This window comes from Prionailurus bengalensis, chromosome C1, assembly GCF_016509475.1.
Source record: "Prionailurus bengalensis isolate Pbe53 chromosome C1, Fcat_Pben_1.1_paternal_pri, whole genome shotgun sequence".
NCBI classification, from domain to species: Eukaryota; Metazoa; Chordata; class Mammalia; order Carnivora; family Felidae; genus Prionailurus; species Prionailurus bengalensis.
In genome coordinates this window covers 129572608-129591374 of record NC_057345.1, presented here as the reverse complement: position 1 = coordinate 129591374, position 18767 = coordinate 129572608, and the positions used below count along the sequence as shown (strand labels likewise).

The following is an 18767-nucleotide window of genomic DNA, read 5'->3' as shown; positions in this document are numbered from 1 at the left end:
TTCATCTATTTGTAGGATGTTTTCAGAGCATAGCTATAACACTCAGACACACACACATACACAGACACACACACACACACACACACACACACACACACAAGACAAACACTGCTAGACTATTAAAGGTTGTGCATGATTGATTACTGACTGTGAATATTTACACCTTTATGGTAAAAACAATGATTACAGTAAATGAATTCTTAGGTTACTTCCTATGCATTTGTTTGTGATGATTTTTTCCCCCTACAATTGTATCCCAATGGGTAGTCAATTGAGTTTGCCTATTTAAGACTAAATTTAAAATGCATTAGTCAATATAGAGCACAGCACTCTCCCTTGGTAAAAAAAATGTTTCATTGCGTGAAAGGTTACTCTAGATCACAGAGAGGGCTCTAATATAGCACGCTGATGAAGAGTGATTCAACCTATTACCAAAATACTTAATTAATGCTTTTCCTTTTTAATAAAAATTTAGGCCTGAGTTCTTTTCTCCCACTGCCTTTCTAATTCCACAAAATCATAAATGATGACTAGGCAATGCTATCCAAACAGAACTGTTACTTGCAAGTTTCCACTAAATGTGAGGGAAAGCACTGTGTAATGGGATAATCAGAAAACAAGATTGGAGCACCGTCAGCATGTTAGATGGAAATCAAATGAGAAAAGGTTATTTGTGAGACTACATCTTAGGAATCACAAATAATGTCAGAAACTATTTTTAACCGTGGGGTTCTATTTGGCTCTCTCACCTAGAGCGCACAAGGAAAAGGAAAACCACAAAGTGAAAAATATGTGAGGGCAAAATGAAAGGAGATGGGGAAATAGAAGTGGAAATGGGTGTAGGAAAGTAAGGAATTAAGTAATAAAAGAATCACATTTCATGCTGCGAAGGCTGCCAAGAATGGAATGAAAGGTTTGGAAGCAGAATCTACATTAGAATAAGGAGGTAATAACTTGTAAGGGAGAAAAGTCTGCCTGAAAAACTTCTAGCATGGTAGATGTAAGAGAAAAATCGACAAAAATGAAAAGACAGGAACCCAACCGAGCAGACACCTGGAAAGTGAGCTGATGACAGCTGAGGGTTTAGTCAACTCAACTATACCAAGAAATAAAGATTGCACTGAATTTATGGGCTTGTTCTATAAACTTTTCAATAGGTACCAGACCATTTAAGTAAAGCTCTTTGGCTTTCATATGAAATGCATGAAAGCCTGCCAAACCAACTTGGTACAAATGGCGTAGATGAAAATATTAATTAAAAAAGTGTTTTCCCATACTTCATGTATGAATGTGAAAGCAAATGGATGGAATATGTTGAGAGGGGCCTATATTTCTAAAGCTATCAGTACTAGGCAGAGCTTAGACTACCTTCCCTCCTATGGAAACCCCAAAGACAGATGGAGGGGGGAAAGAAAGAAAACCTGTTTAGTTGCATATTCCTCTGATATACACATTTTAATGTCTGGTCATATATTGGTTTACTGTTTTTACTCTTTATGCTCTGCAATCTACACCTGTAGCAGAGTAACCAACCTCAATGAAAAGCTGTTGGAAGATATGGAGCATATTTAGGTAGGAAGATGTTGATCCATCCTCTTGGCTAGTGGTATATAAAAAAGCAACTCTTAAAAAAGATTCTCCAGTCACGTGGATTTACTTGTTTTTCTTCCCCCTCAGATGTGTATGCTATTTTAATATTGCTCATACTGTTACTTCTAGCTGATAAACCCCTACCCTTCCTTCAAAGCCCAAGTAAACCCCACCGCTTCCGCAAGGCTTTTCCCATGATCCCTAGTTGGCATATCTTTGGTACTCACTGGCTGTCTCAGTTTTCAGTAGACCTGTAGCCAGATTATAACGTCAGGATGCACATGTACAGAGCCAGGACAATGCTGGAGGTTAGAACCTCATTGTGTGTTGCTGGGGGAACGGGCACATTAAATAAAGTCATCATCTGACTCTTTCTCTAAATGTTTCCTATTTCTCACACCACTTTAACTCGTTTTCTCACCTTGGTCTTAATGTGTACTTTTTACTTTATATAATAAGTCTACTTTTTACTTCAAATAATATGGAGAGAATAAGCTCAGAGAAACACAATTTGTACTTTTCATACCTGATGCTTCTGGTCCTAACCAAAGTCAAACCTGGATAATCAGCATTTGTTTAGGTGGCTACTTAAAGAAATTTTTGAGTTTTAGGCAGTCAGGTACTAAGTTTCCATATGCCTGTATTTCACAAGACATGGAGAAGAGAGTGGTGTTCAACAAGTAATTGTTGAATTGAAACTAATTTTTTAAGGGAGCCCAGTTGCTAATTGGCCCTCATGTAATTCTCCAGAGAACACAGGCCCACTAAACAGAACATGGTAAGGGGTATTTTGCAAAGCCCAAAGGACAATAAGGAGGAACAAAAATAAAAACCTCTCCTTTCCATTATGGGCTGGCATGAAGAACAATCACTGTGTCATTAAAAGGTACCACTTGATGATTTTGTTATGGGGAAAAACCATGTCCCTTAAGAGTTGTGAGAATAGTGGTGCCTGGGTGGCTCAGTTGGTTAAGTGTCTGACTTTGGCTCAGGTCATGATCTCGCCATTCCCAAGTTCAAGCCCCACATCAGGCTCTGTACTGACAGCTCAGAGCCTGGGGTCTGTTTCAGATTCTGTGTCTCCCTCTCCCTCTCTGCCCCTCCCCTGCTCATGCACTCACACGTGCTCTCCCCTCCCCACCTCAAAAACAGTAAAATAAACATAAAAAAAAAAAGAATTGTGAGAATTGTCTCCTTACAGTCCTTGTCCATCAGGCAAGGAATCTTATTGAGAGGATTAAAACAACCAGAAGCGGCAAAAAGTGCAGTAGGCATTCAACAATAAAAATTAACTACCCAGCTGGCCAATTTCTTCTCCTGTCAGTCCTTTATGTTCTGGCCATTTCATATTGCTGTTTAGTTGGTGCTTATTACAGTTTCATAATGGAAATGTGTTAAAGCATGGACTTTATCAGGGAATCATATGGAAATGTTCTGAAGGAGAGAAATGAGCCATGAGAAAGTTAAATGAAAATCATTCCTAAATGGCACAAATTAGGAAGAAAATAATAGGGTTTAATAGGGCTATAGATGCTAAAAATGCCACTGAAAAATCTAAATCCTCTGAGAGGCAACATTTGATTCTCCTAGTAATGAGTCTTATTTATTACTTCTTCAATGGGGAATTGTGTTTTTATAATTTTGCCAGTTCTGGAAGCATATCATAAACTTATTCATTGAGTCGGTCTTTTAATATTTATTAAATACGTCTCCACTCATTGTAACTGATCAGTTTAACTAAGTACTGTTTTGTGATACCAGTCTCCAACTATAAACGGACTTCCCTGGCCTACACTTGGAAGCAGGGACTCAGTGGTGCTCAGCAGATGTCATTATTAATTATCAGAGTCCTAGGGCTTAAGGACTCAAATAAAGCAAACAAACAATAACCACAATCAAAACAAAAACAAAGAAAGGAAAATTTATGACTTCCAATTTTCTGTGGTAATAACCCTTTGCTCCAGGGAAGCTGCCAGTCAATGCCCGGGTAAAAGTCTTCAGGCTGTAGACTTCCATGCTGGGGACTGAAATTAATCACTAGAACTTGACATCGGTTCAAAACCCCATCTAGGAGCAGAAATTCCTGCAAATCAGAGCCAGGTCTGTACCACTGGAGTGTAAGAGGAAGTGGTCTTCTTGGAGTGGTGAGATCAATAAAGCACTATGGGTTCCCTTCTGCCTCAAATGTTGTGAGCTTTTAACATAAGATGTACAAATTTCCTTCAGGGCTAAGACCCTCATCCCTTAATTCAAAGAACTTCTCCCCAGCCCTTCTCTACTTGCCTGTTTCCTCTCTTTCAGCCTCCAGTTTCCACTGTTTCCCTTCAGAAGGGTCCTCCATGCTACAGCCTCCCTCAGCTTAACCAAAATCTGCCCCTTTTCTTCTTCGGTCTGCAACTAAATTAGGTACTCCTCCATTAGGAATATCTGAATGACTGAAAAATATCACATTTATGTAAATAAACTTTTGCTTCCATTTTTGTTAATCATAAATTTATACCTGTCTGTGCAAAATGTAATACATGCAGTGCTCAAGTTCAGTCCTAATGCAACTGCACCCACATGTTTTACAACATCACTGGCCCCAGGTTATCAATGACACCACATAAGGTTGCATATAACTTTATAGCTTCTATACGACATTTTATGTCTCAGGTCTCAACCATCATGATCATTTAAGTTACACATTAGTACAATCCCTATTTCCATGTAAAAATAAATAAAATTTGAAGATTCTGAGCCATTTATGGCTGATGAATGACTAGGCTGGTGCTCAAGCTGAGATTGGTGATGCAAAAAAAAGTGCTGGGTTTTGCCTGTTTAACTTGTTTCGGGCACATCACCATGCTCTGAGGATATCTTTCCAATGAGGAAGATAATGCTAATATTTATAAATCCTAAGAAGGGAAAACCAAGAACAGAATTACAAAGATATCTATATAGTAGATTATGGCTATTACTTCATATAAAAAAATACTGCACAAGCAAGTCATTTCAAGGCTTCATGTATGGGGTCTCTTCATAATTTCGAAAAACCACAAAGTATCTCTGAAAGCCAACTTCCATGTTTAAAGCAAGAGCAGGGCCTATGTCTTTTACATGGTTGCAATTCTTGATGTGAATGGGGGATTTAAAAAATCCACAAATGCTTTTAAATTGGTGTCTGGGAAAACCATCACTTGTCCAATGTGTTGCTCAAGAGGGCAGCATTTGGAGTCAGGTTTTTCTGGAAATCCGTAGTACAGCGGTCCATACTTGTGAAGTGGGCAACTGTCAGTTCCAGCCTTGATGTTCAAGTATGAGACCTTGGCTGTTTTCCTCTTCCAGGACATTTTCCCACACTAGCTTCTTCAGCTACACAGCATTTGAAAAGATTTCCTGAGAATGCCCTGAGCTTATCCCCATGCCTGGTTTGTGAGATTCACCATTGGTTTTAAATATGCATTATATGTTTTCTTTTCGGTTTTCACACTGGAAAATCTAAACACAAACCTAATAATGCTGACTGAGTTTTATCTGCAAAATTTGTAGACAAACTGTTGAACTTTAAAGCCAATGGGTATTTGATTAGAACAGTAAAAGTGGTGGCTACATTCCTCATCTCCTAAAAACAGCGCTTTCCGAGCTGGATGTGCAGACCCTGAGAACTGTAGCATTGTACCGAGGGGCCCATAAGTGCATTCCCATACCAAACCTTGTCTATAGTCTCAATGAATAATATAATCTCAGACATACTGTTATCACCGCTCCTCAATGGAATGTAGGCAATGCTGTGATTAATGAAGTTTTAATTTAACTTGAAAGTACCGCTGAATTTGAAGTTCCTCATTAGAAAGTTTCTCAATCCAGGTTGGCTAAAAGTGAAAGATCCTTATATCAAAAGCTCTGGGAACTACTGCCTTTACATACAATGAAGAGAAGAAATGGACTAACAATGAGGCTATGCCTTGAAATCACATTACTATTTTTATTTTGAGACAAGGTATACTGTACAGAATAGCCTTTTTCTAAAGTGAATATTGAAGAATATTTTTTACTGAGAAGTTCTAAACCTCAGATTTTTTTTTCCTTTTCCTTTTCTAATGTTCTATTAGCACTTAACCCATTACCTCCAGTCTGAATACCACTGATGATCTCTTAAGCATAATGCCATCAGAATCAAGATGAATATCCACACACAGCTTAACCAGCTCTGTCATCCACATGGTCCTCTTTTCCTCCCCAAAGTGGAGGAAGGGATGGGGGTGGAGGTAGGGATGGGTATGGAGACTAAGTAGGGCCCCAAGCCATGCATATACTTCTTCCCCTTCTCCATATTTCTGCCTCTTTCAAGGGTGTCACACACAAACTGAACTTTACAGAGGGTATTTAATACTGGGAAGCCGCCAGGCCCTCACGTAAAAGGCCATGATTAAAGCTCAGTTATCTGTGCTAATGTAGTTTAGATTATTTATAATGGCAAATAAGTAGCAATGCCTTAGCTTTTTTTTTCTTCCTTAATACTATATTTTCCTGATAGCAGATTTTCATTTCTTACTGTGTGTCATTTAAGTGACTATGAAAGTAAACCATGGTCTTAAAGTAAACTGCATGGTAATAGACAATAAAAAAAAATGATTACTGTGCAAATCCTATAAAGTGTATGATATTCTATAGTAAAGCACTAACACACACACAGACACACACACACACACACACGTGCGTGTGTGAGCACTGACCAGATTCTCTCTGTGCCTGATATGTGTTACAGAACTGAGGCAACATATTGACATAGACAACTTGGGGCAAGTTGAACTATAAGGCCCACACTCTGTACTTTACCACTATGTAAACAATCATAAAAAATAGAATAAAAGAGAGAAACTCAATCCAGGGTTAGAGTGACTTTCCCAATACCCTGAGAGATGCCACCCACTGCCATGCTGTGTTATGACAAAAAATCAGATGATATTTTGTAGACTGCTCATAGCATGCCAGAGTCTACTGTCATGATGGCCCATTGGATTTTCATAGAACAGATTGCAGTTACCAGTCAAGCTGAAGTAACAAAAGAAAACAAAAACAACCCCATCCCAATTATCACTGATACTTCCAGAAAACTCTGGAAGAGTTGAACCAATAGCTCTTCAGAAATGAGGTTATGAATGAACCTTGAGAACATTATGTGAAATAAGCCTATTACAGAAGGACAAATACTACATGAGTCCACTTATATGAGGTATCTCAAATAGTCAAACTCATTGAAGCAAAGAATAGAATGGTGGTTGTCAGAGGCTGGGGCGAGAGAAATGGGGAGATGTTATTCAATAGGTATAAAATTTAAATTATGCAAGATGAATAAATTCTAGAGACCAGCCTACAACACTGTGGTTATGGATTACAAATACTGTATTACATACTTAAAAATGTATTAAGAGGATGGGCCTATGTTAAGTATTCTTTTTTTTTTTTTTAATTTTTTTTTCAACGTTTATTTATTTCTGGGACAGAGAGACAGAGCATGAACGGGAGAGGGGCAGAGAGAGAGGGAGACACAGAATCGGAAACAGGCTCCAGGCTCCGAGCCATCAGCCCAGAGCCCGACGCGGGGCTCGAACTCACGGACCGCGAGATCGTGACCTGGCTGAAGTCGGACGCCCAACCGACTGCGCCACCCAGGCGCCCCTGTTAAGTATTCTTATACAATAAAAATTTATAACAAAATTTTTGCAAGAGGTTTGTGTTTTAAAGGGAGTTTGATTGCACCATGGAAACCTGACTACAGAAAATAACATTTTTGCCCTTACTGTATATGAGATACTGTCCAGGAGTCTGGTGCAAATATTAGATAAATAGATGGATAGATGGATGAATGGAAAGACAGAGAAAGTGAGTGAGTGAGTTATCACTTACCTGGGTCACAGAATATGACCACAAGAAATCAGGAGAGAAAAGACAGCTTTCTTTCTCTGTTTTAATAGAAGAGTCTGAAATGGAAACCCTTGCCTTCTGGCGGGTAACATAAGTTTTACAAGTTAGAGGCATAAAGAGAGACGAACAGTCTCAGTTCTTCGAAACACATGTCCTAAGGGTATCTCTATGTGAAAGGTATATGGTACTGTTTTGGGTTCATCAAAAAACGGAGGAGAAGGGTTTGTCCTGAGGCTTGCAACTCATTCTCTAAGTGTCAAACACAGGTAAAAGTTTTGGCCAAAGCCTTTACTTTCCTTAATGGCCTTTGCTGGGACAGAGTCTAATATAGTTCCCACTTATTCTCAGTAGTTGAGAACATCATGCTATCCCTATACTCTGGAATACATGCAACTGTTTCTTCACTCAATAAATACAAGAAGCCTATGAAAACATGCCCAGGAAATCAATATAATTTGGATGATAAAAAATGTAATTATATAGAGAAGCAGTGTAATCTAAGTTGCACACCCCTTAGGCAGAGAAATCCTGTGTTTGTGTGGCTAGACTCTCAAATACAAATGCATAAAGAAGAATAGCCCTAGTTAGGATAATCTAATAGGAACTTCTCTGGATGAGAGGTTTGCCAGTCAAGCAAATGAACCAAAGTCTAAGTATAATTCTCATAAACAGTACACAAGGGCCCCAGTACATATGAGATGAAGCCTGGAGATTGAAGCTAGCTGAGGTAAGTAAATGGGAAAATGTGATGAGATAGAATTTTATTTGTAGAAAGGGGAGTCACTAAAATTTCTGAGATTTATATCAAGAGATAGATTCCAAATAAAGTTTGGGGAACATAAGTCATCTCAAACAGGAGAGAGATGAAAGAGTACAGGAGAGCTCTGAGCAAGGCGGAAATGGCAGCAGTCCCAGTAGGAGGCTACAGTTTGGGAATAATGATCCTCTTAACTGCTATCTCCACAAAGCTTCCAACTCAATGTGGTAGAAGAGACACCAGGATTTGGAACTGAAAATGAAAGAGACAACTCAAACATCAGTGCTACTTTTTGAAATCATTTAAGATTAGTGTATTCTAGAACCTGAGGACAGATAAAAGAAAACTTCCTCTTTTTCACCAACAGAACCGTGAAGAAAAAGACAAGGCATCAGCTTCCCAAGAGCCCTAAATTCCAGGGAGTATTGCTAATGAGCAGAGCAGCAGAAACTCTTGGGTATTTGCCAAGAAAACTTTTCATGACATATTTACCATCTTATTTCGTCTTAAGTTGGCTTAGGTGGGATAAATCTGAAGCCATGTATGACCTGAAAAGCAATGTGGTCTTTGCAAGGTTTGCTCAGAACTTACCAATACTCACAGTAGGCTAGCACGAAACTGGCTTCCGGCTTCACGACCAAAAGGAAAGCCTCATAATTGGTGTTTCACAGGCAAGGAGAGCTCTAAACCCACCAGGCTATCGCCTTTTCATCATTACCACAAATAAACCTTTCCTGCTCTGAAATGTATCAGAGTTCTCGTATAGCACTATTTCAAAGTTAATCAGGAAGTCAAAGAAAAAAAAGGAGCCATCAAAAATTTAAATAAAAACTTAAGAAAAATGGCCATTTTTTTGTTTAGTAGAACCAATTTAAAAAGAAGGAACAACGTAAGAATTGCCAACTACAAAATCCATTCCTAATTTGGCTAATTTCTAAATGATCCTGTTATAACAGACAGGAGGAGAGGAGGGGATCACAGTATCTTTTCATTCAACAAAAACCAGACACAATTATTAATTCCTTATAGGTTGGAGCCAAAGATAATAATTACAAAATATCTCTAAAGAGACCTTTGCACAAAAATGTTATGTGTTATAGACACAGAGTGATCTTTCTGTACATAAACATATAAAGCAGCAGTTCTCAGACTGCATTGTGCTCTAACAGTTTTCTCTGCTATGAAACAAGGCCAGTCACAGCATAAAACAGCTTTTTAAAATATGAACTCTTCATGTGAGCCCTCCCATAACAAACCTGATGTATCTGGGACAAAGTTAAGTGAAACAGAGCCACACATGATGTTTTATAACCCAAGACAGCACAGCCTGACCTTTGTGGAAAAGAGAGCAAGATTGATTGGTTAATGGAATCCCTGCCATTCACTTACATTGTGATAAATTGGGATCTTGCCTCTGATTTCCACCCTAGTTTCATCAGTTGGAGACTCTTATTAGGGACTAATTGGAAGCTGCTACTTTATGGAATAAAGAATATCATGTTGCAAACATTCTTCCTCAGATTCAGTGAGGAAGGGACAAGACTAAGGCAGACCTTTCTGGTTCTTCACAAAATAAAAACAAGATGTTTCTGCAGGAAAATGGTATTTTAAGGCAAACTTGTACCTAGCCCCTGTTTTAGTAAACCTTATTTTGACCAAAATAAAGACAGCTGATTGTGAGATAGAAATCACGTCTAACAAGCATCTTACTATATACAACACAAATAACTAACTTATTCCTGGGTACTTGCAGAACACAAAGTTATTTGAAAAACCTGACAATGAAGGTCTTAAAATGTGTTATATAAAGATCAGTTAACCCATTTACATAACGTGGGCATGTCTCTACAAATTTGACCTGGACAAACAGTTGAAACATAAATACGTGTGTGTGTGTGTGTGTGTGTGTGTGTGTGTGTCTAACAACAGCCTTCCTGGGGTCTGTACTAAGAATTCCAGAAATCCTATTTTGTGCAAACAACCCTCCCCACCCCACCAAAATAAATAAATAGGGCATAAAGCTATTGTGTGTCCCTAGTTTATACTGTGTGCTTAATAGATGTATACTGGCATCAATATGAATGAATGAGTGCAGAAATATTTCCCTGGGCATGCTTCCTGAAAAGCATACACCTAGACCAAACCATGATGTTGGCATCACCTGAAGATAAAAGTTTTGCTCTCTTTATAATTACTTTTACAAGAATTTTAATATTATGCATTAATAACTCAAATCTAATTGCTTATAATTGTACTCTGGTCCCATGATTTGGAAGTAGATCTACAAATAAATTCAGAGTCTAATATGTTTTTAGGTTTGTAGGATTTTAAAATTCTCTAATTTCTTGTCTCTAAATATAGATGCTAGTAATTAGACAGACAGTACTACCACATTTGCCTATCCCAATTATGGATGCCTTGAATTAAGAAACATACAAGTAATACTCAAGGTGGTCATTTTTCACCATTCTTGGCTAAAAGCAGAGCCTGATGGCATGAGGGAGCCAGGTTCATTGTCACCACTGGATCTCTCAGATGATGGAGGTGATACCTTGCACATCTCTTACGTTGCACATAGCATCTGACATGTGCAGGCTCTTTATAGACTCATAATAAATTCATATTGAACTTAATCAAGCTGTAGGAAGTATGGGACCTATAGTTCTAGATCTGAGCTGACATCTCACTTGTGGAGTGGGGTCTTGTTAAAATATTCTTCCTTACCAGGAATCACACTTCTCTGAACTGATTAAATGTCAAGTGTAGAGCAATTCAGGGGATGGGCAGCATCGGCTACTTTACTTGTAGTGGATTCCAGTTCTCCATTATTGGATTCTTTGGTGGGAACCTATTAAGTTAATAACGGGGTCCTCTTCTGGGGTGGTTTCATTTCAGTCATGAACTGATCCTTTATACTGCATGAAAAATTATCTGTGGTCTAGTGAGCCAAGAAGGAAGCTGTAACAAAGGGGTTTTGTATCAGCTTCTGCCATTGATTTCCTGGTAGCTCACTTAAAGGCCTCTCGGGGTCTAGCTTTTCTCATCTGCTGACTTTAATATTTACTTTCAAAAGAACAATAATGGTATATGAGCTTCAGAAAGTTTGAGAGAGTTCGCTTTAGTAAGTAATACCTGTTTAGAGTAAAATTAGCACTGAAACACGGACTAAAGAACTTTGAAGCTGGAAGTAATCTATACGATCATCTATTTCAACTACATCACTTCATTGAAAACACACCTGCATTTCCACATACATTAACCTAATAAACTTTTGAATAGTTTCCAACATTACAAGCTCAAAACCTGGGAGAGATGACAGAATGAAAGAGACAAATGCCTTGAAGATTTATGCTTCCTCATCCTCCACAGCACCTAATACATTGCTGAGAAAAAGAGATGTACAGGGACAGCTAAGCCAGCAAAACAACTTCAGTCATTCCAAAAAAAGCACTATTATTTCTGATAAAGATACAAGGAGTATTTACAATTCCATAGTCACATCAATTTTTGACATTTTCTATTGCGCATGAAATGATTCCTCCTAAAAAGGTAAAGTCTTTTTATAGCTGAGACATATAAAGTGCCCCATGTTGCAAGACTTAATGAAAAACTACTAACAGTTTAGTGATCACTTACAAAGTAGAGTATAAAGCATTGATGAGGAATAACATGAAAATAGAATGAATATAATAAGAATTATTCTTCATTAAAGATATGTGTTTGTAGATAACAGGAGTTATAGATCTTTTAACAGTTGAAGCTAGATTTCTTATACTTACTCATTCACTCACACATGAATTCATTGGATACTACTGATGCTCTACTACATAAGACCCAGAATCTTCTTAAACATTAGATAAATAAAGATAACGCAAATCCTTTTCTTTTGCATGTTGGTAAACTATGGGCCTGCGGCCAAAAATGGCCTGCCACTGTTTTTAAAAAATGAGATATAACCTACATACCATAAAATATGTAGGTTGATCCTTTATTTAATTTTAAAATATTTATTTTGGGGGGTGCCTGGGTGGCTCAGTTGGTTGAGCGTCCAACTTTGGCTCAGGTCATGATCTCACAGTCCATGAGTTCGAGCCCCGCATTGGGCTCTGTGCTGACAGCTCAGAGCCTGGAGCCTGCTTCGGATTCTGTGTCTCCCTCTCTCTCTACCCTTCCCCTGCTCATGCTCTGTCTCTGTCTCAAAAATAAATAAAAACTTAAAAAATATAAAATATTTATTTTGTGGGGGGAGAGAGAGAGAGAGAGAGAGAGAGTAAGAGAGAGAACTCAAGTGGAAGAGGGGCAAAGAGAGGGGGACAGAGGATCTGAAGCAGGAGCTGGGCTAATAGAAGAGAGCCTGATGTGGGGCTTGGACTCACAAATGGTGAGATCATGACCTGAGCCAAAGTCATATGCTCAACCAGATGAGCCACCCAGGCACTCCTATATTCACTATTTTAAAGTGTATAATTCAGTTTTTTTAAATGTATTTGTAAAGCTGTGAAATTATCATTACTTCTAATTTCATAGTATCTTCATCATCCTGAAAAGATACCTTATACCCATTAGTCACTACCCATTTTCTCCTACCCCCTGCCCCTGAGAAACAACAACCAAGGCCTAATCTACTTTTTGCCTCTTTTTTTTTTTTTTCCCATTTTGGACACTTCATATACATACAGCATGTAGCCTTTTGTGTCTGGTTACTTTCACTTAGCATAATATTTTCGAAGTTCATCCATGTTGTAACATGAATAAATACTTATTATTTATGCCTGAGTAACATTCAACTGTATGGATAAACCAAGTCTGTTTATCCAGGTTTGGATAGCTGAGGGACATTTGGGTTGTTTTCATCTTTTGGTTATGAATAATCATGCTATGAACATTGGTATACAAGGTTTTACATGGATTTACATTTTCAATTCTCTTGGCTATATACCTAGGGGTAAAGGGAATTGCTGGGTCATGTGGAAACTGTTTACATTTACCTTTTAACTACCAAAGAGTTTTCCAAAGTGCAACATTTTACATTTCCATCAGGAATGTACAAGGGTTATGATTACGTTCAATAATTACTATCTTTTTGATTTTGATTATAGATATCTTAGTAGCTGTGAAGTGATACCACATTGTGGTTTTGATTTGTGTTCCCCTAATGACTAATGATGTTTAGCATCTGCACATCTTTTCATGTGTTTATTGGACATTTGTATACCTTATTTGGAAAAATGTGTACTCAAGACCTTTTCCCACTGATTAATTAGGTTGTCTTCTTATTGCTGAGTTGTTAGATTTCCTTATATTTCCTGGATACTATATTCTCATCAGATAGATGATTTGCAAATATTTTCTCTCATTTTGTGGACTGTCTTTGAACTTTTTGTGATGTTGTACCTTGAATTACAAAAAGCTTTTACTTTTGATGAAATCCAGTTTACCACTTCTTCCCTGTCTTAGCTTGAGCTTCAGATATTCATGGTCTAATCCCAGGTCACAAAGATTTACACTGATGTTTTCTTTTAAGAGGGTAATAGTTTAGCCCTTATATTTTGGGCTTTTTTCCATTTTTAATTAATTTTTCTGTCTATGGACCATGCTTTTCCTTTTTCACATAGCTCTTTTGTTGTTGTTGTTGTTGTTGTTGAAAAATTAGACACTTAATATAATGTGGCAACTCTGGAGACCAACTTCTTCCCTCTCTCTAGTATTTGCTATTGTTGCTATTTTTTGTTGTTGTTTTTGACTTTTTAAAAAATATTGGGGCGGGGGAAGAGAGAGAAAGAGAGAGAGCGCTAGTCAAGGAGGTACAGAGAAGTAGAGAGAATCCCAAGCAGGCTCCGTGCTGTCAGCACAGAACCCAATGCGGGGCTTGATCCCACAAACATTGAAATCAAGACCTGAGCCAAAATCAAGAGTCAGATGCTTAACCAACTGAGCCACCCAGGCGCCCCTGTTTATTGACTTTTTTAAACTAATTGTGTGAAGTCTGAGTTTGTTATGCCTAATGATGTCTTCGTGTAATGATCTGACAAAGATTCCCTTTAATCCCTAGGACCAAAATGTCTCCAGTCTTCGCTGAGGGCCTGTGTGTTGGGGCACACTTTTAACTGTTCCGTCAAGCAATTTACAGCTCTTTGTGTTCATTTTTCTGCTTGCACAGAGCCTCAGGGTTAGCTCCAGGTGAGAGAGTCCTGTTATGGCTTTCCATAGTTATCTGCGTGTCCAAGGTGTTTTAACTCCCAGCAATATGTCAGAGTTTTTCAAAACTCCTATGGACATGTTTTTTATTCCCTAGCTTTTCCTTTTAGGCTTTTTGTTCTTCTGTTGCTTGCCCCAATGGTTAGCTACTGTCTCAGGTAGCTGCAAGTTAAACAATTACTTCTGATTATTTTGGAGTAATGTCCCCAAGCTTCTTCACACTGGGTCAGTTGAGTCAGGTGAAATAAAAAACGCCTTATGAGTGGGCACTTCCAGGGAGCCACCAGAAAGTTAAATAATGACAATTATTTAAGAACAGAACTTTGAAGGAGCTCCAACCTTGCTCAGCCCTCTCAGTAGCTACCAGGATGTTTATTATTATTATTACACCACGATTGTGGGCAGGTTCTTTCAAGGACATTATGGAGCTGGTGTTGTGAGCATGGACATAAGACAAGTTAAAATGTAATAAGTATTTCTGTTCTGAGATTCACCTACTTTTCTTGAATAAATGCTTCCCAGATTGCTGCAGCTTTTGATTAATGGACAGAGTCCTGAGAAATGTTATTTGGACAATTTTTGCCAGTGTTCTTGTTGCTTTTATGCAGAAGAGGATTTTTGGAGATCTTTTCTCTGCTACTTTCACTGACATTGCCTAATTCTTGTGTTATTTTTTTTACAATATTTTTTTGTGCTTACTTTTGAGAGTGCGCACATGTGGGGGAAGGGGCAGAGAGACAGAGAGGGGCACAGAGGATCCGAAGCAGACTCCAAGCTGACAGCAGAGAGCCCAATGTGGCGAACAGTGAGATCATGACCTGAGCCCAAGTCTGATACTTAACTGACTGAGCCACCCAGGCACCCCCGCCTATTTCTTTAAATTTTACTGAGTCACAGCTATGCTTATTCATATGTGTCTTGTCTATGGCTGCTTTTGTACTACTATGGTAGAGCTGAGGAGTTGTGACCAGATCTTACTGCCTGCCAAGTTATATTTGCTTACCCTTTCTTTACATCTCAGTCCATTCTGGAACATATTCTGTATGTTATAATCTATATTAAACTTCTAATCTTTTAGTTTTTTATATTGAAGTTTTATGAACATGTTTTGGGGGAAGTCTTCAAATGAGTGCCTTTTTTGGTATAAAGTTAAATAAAAGCAAAATACACTAATCAATAAGATAAAGGATTGGTTATTCAGGAATAAATATGTCATGAACTAAAGAAGGATGTATACCATCTTCAATCTACAAAAAGGAAACGACTTTATGCCAACAAAATGCATTTGGGGGTCAGTGAGCTAAAACAATACACCAAGTTGCATGTACCATGCAGTATGGTATATGGCCCTGTTAGCAAAAAGTCATTATTTTTACTCAGAGAAAAAGTTTCTATAGGACTCTAAGAACTTATCTTTACAAATCATTATAGCAATCTTGGAGTTAAATATGAGAAGATGAAATGAATCTTTAATTTTAGCAAATGCGTCCTCTTCATAAGCTGTTAGTGTATGCCTGGAGCATGAAATGGGAGACAACCCTAAGAATGTCATGCCATGATTTTATATGTATTTGACCAGAAAAAAAAAACAACTTGAGCATTTAGATGAAGCTTAGACATAACAGAAGGTATCACGTTGCAAAGTTCTTTGGATTTGAAAGTCAGCTATCTAACCCCAGTTAACAGAAGATTGGGTAGGATTGGAGTTGTACATTTTGTACCATCCCCAGTGTACAGGATCCAAACTACCTAGCCATATTATGTTTCATTGATAGTGCTTGTAAAACTTTGCACATGAAAAAACTCTGGATTCCTCTGTGACTGACAAACTCACTTTAACTGTACTTAGCTCCTGGCAGATAATGCATCATAAATATCACTCCAGTCTACTATACAGTTAGCCTCTGAAAACTTTACTGATGTTTTCATTATCTGACCAACAATATTTCAAACAAAATTGGGATGGACAGAAATAGCATGTGGATTTATTAAAACTATAAAGGAACTAGAGATTTATAGGACATACTGATGTAAACCTGAAAAAAGATTAATTCCTTTAAAAAAACAAGAGGGGAGATTGAGAAAGAGAGAAAATGATATTCTGAATGGTATTTGCTAAAAATTTGGTGACCCTAAAATCTGCTGGATGCTGTGCATGGAACTCTCAATGTTAAGTGTGGGGATAGAGAAATCCTGTACAATGTCATCTAATACACTCTGAAAGTAGTAGAGAGCAGAGTTAGTATCAGAAACCTTTTCAGAGCCTGATATACTCCGCTGATTCTAAAATCTTAGGGCATTATTTTCTTCATATCATAAAATAAGCCAGGCATAACAAATTTAAGCCAATATCAATCAATTTTCTGGGTTTCTGAAATAGTTGTTTTGCTGATGTAAAGGTATACATTTAAGAGCGACATATAGGCAACTGACTCTCCTACGGGAAGAGTTTTTTTCTTTCATGTGTGAACAATGTTTTGATCAGGATTTACAAAGAGAAAAAAAGCTGATTTGTGAAGGAAAACATCAAAGCTTCTTTTCACTAAATGAAAACAGTAAAGATCAAAACAGATTGCAACACCAACCTGAGCCTTTGTAGAAGTCCATGTTGGCAATGCATGACAAGCAAAAGGGAAAGAAAATTATATATGCATTAGTTGAGCTGCTATTATAATGCAAAATTGAAAAAAAAAGTAGAAATCCTTTTCCCGGGTTATTCAAAATTAATGGTTTACATTTCAGCTAGAATTTGAATGTTTCCCTCCCAAGTTTCAAGCAAAATGCCTCCTCTTAGTAAATATGAAACATATGATTGTATGGGAATAAAGAACACACGAATCTGAGAAAGCCGGACAGATTTTTCCCAGCTGTCCTCTGGCTTTGAGAGCCGATTCCTAAGACTATATACTAAATCTCTGAAGCTTAGGTCAAACTCCCTTAGTATCCCAGTCACAGTCATCAATCATGGCAAAAAAAAATTTTTTTGAAAGATACAGCACATATAAACCAGACTAACTCTTAGAATGTGGATTCCATGACACTTGTTCCTACTGCCCACTTTTACCCACCATGTATCTTTACTCCTTAACCTCACCATAATTTTAATTTTGAACTTACTTAAGTGACTATTTAATTACCGTAATTTCTGCAACTAGTCTGTAAGACTGTATGCTCCTTGAGGGCAGGGCCAATACATTTTGTTGTTGTTGTTATTCATCATTGTATTCTCAATAGTTACCTAGTGCCTGGCATAGAGTAGATATTGCAAAACCATTTATACAAAAATGAATTAATGTAGTTCTGAGGCAATACAAATTAAAAATCTTATGATATATCTGAAAAATTATAACTCAACTCCAAAACAAATTTTCATTTTGAATTCAAGTTTTACACTTTTATGTAAAATATCCAAAATCTTAAATTACAGAACATAATAGTTCCAAAGAAACTAAGTTTGGTAGGTCAATTAAACATCCATATACCTGGTATCTTGGGAATTCTAGTCATATTTCGATCAATTCATCATCATCACCACAGCCTATAAATACTGGTTGTTTACAACCAGAAGTCACTTCACAAACATAGCAGGTGGCCAAGACTTAGTATCACTATTTCAAAAACGCTATGAAAATTGATTTGCTGGCTACAAATTATATAGGTCAAAAGGGGACTATCTTTGGTTTTAGATGGAAGTATAGAAACATTACAAGTGGTTAATGATAAGATACTTAGGAAAATTCCTGATAGAGAAATGTCCGTTTCATGATAATGGCTACATATAATTAATGCAAAGTGAACAACATACAATGTCCACAAAATTATTTTATTGGACATTAGTATTACATCTATGGAAGTGACTCATTTGCTCTAATACTTAATATTTTAATATCTAAATTAATATTACTACCCAATCTTGATGATTGTTCCCCATGGACTGGAATTTACATCAATAAAGAGAGAGACTTGGGCATATTGTCTGTTTCACTCCTATGGTTGTGTTGACACCTTGAGCTTTTTGGCCTGTCCAGAACTTAGAGCTAGTAGGATTCTATGAATACAGCTCCATAGTTTGAGGGTTATTACAACTCTTCAATTTCAGTTAACTGTACTTCTACAGTAAATATGTATAAATATGTGTAAATAACAAATGCATTATTTTTTAAAATATTTTTTTCTAAAGTTGATTTATTTATTTTGAGAGAGAGAGAGATAAAGAGAGAGAGCTCACAAGCAAGGGAGGGGCAGTGAGCAGGAGAGACAGAATCCCAAACAGACCCCTCCTGCTGTCAGCACAAAAGCCCTACATGGAGTT

The 18767-nt window shown here is 37.5% G+C and overlaps 1 protein-coding gene across 1 annotated transcript in view; it reads right to left on the bottom strand.

Moving 5' to 3' along the window:
- The window catches only part of THSD7B (thrombospondin type 1 domain containing 7B), a 627465-nt gene that overhangs the window by 109385 nt on the left and 499313 nt on the right, over positions 1-18767 (bottom strand). The window lies entirely within an intron of this gene.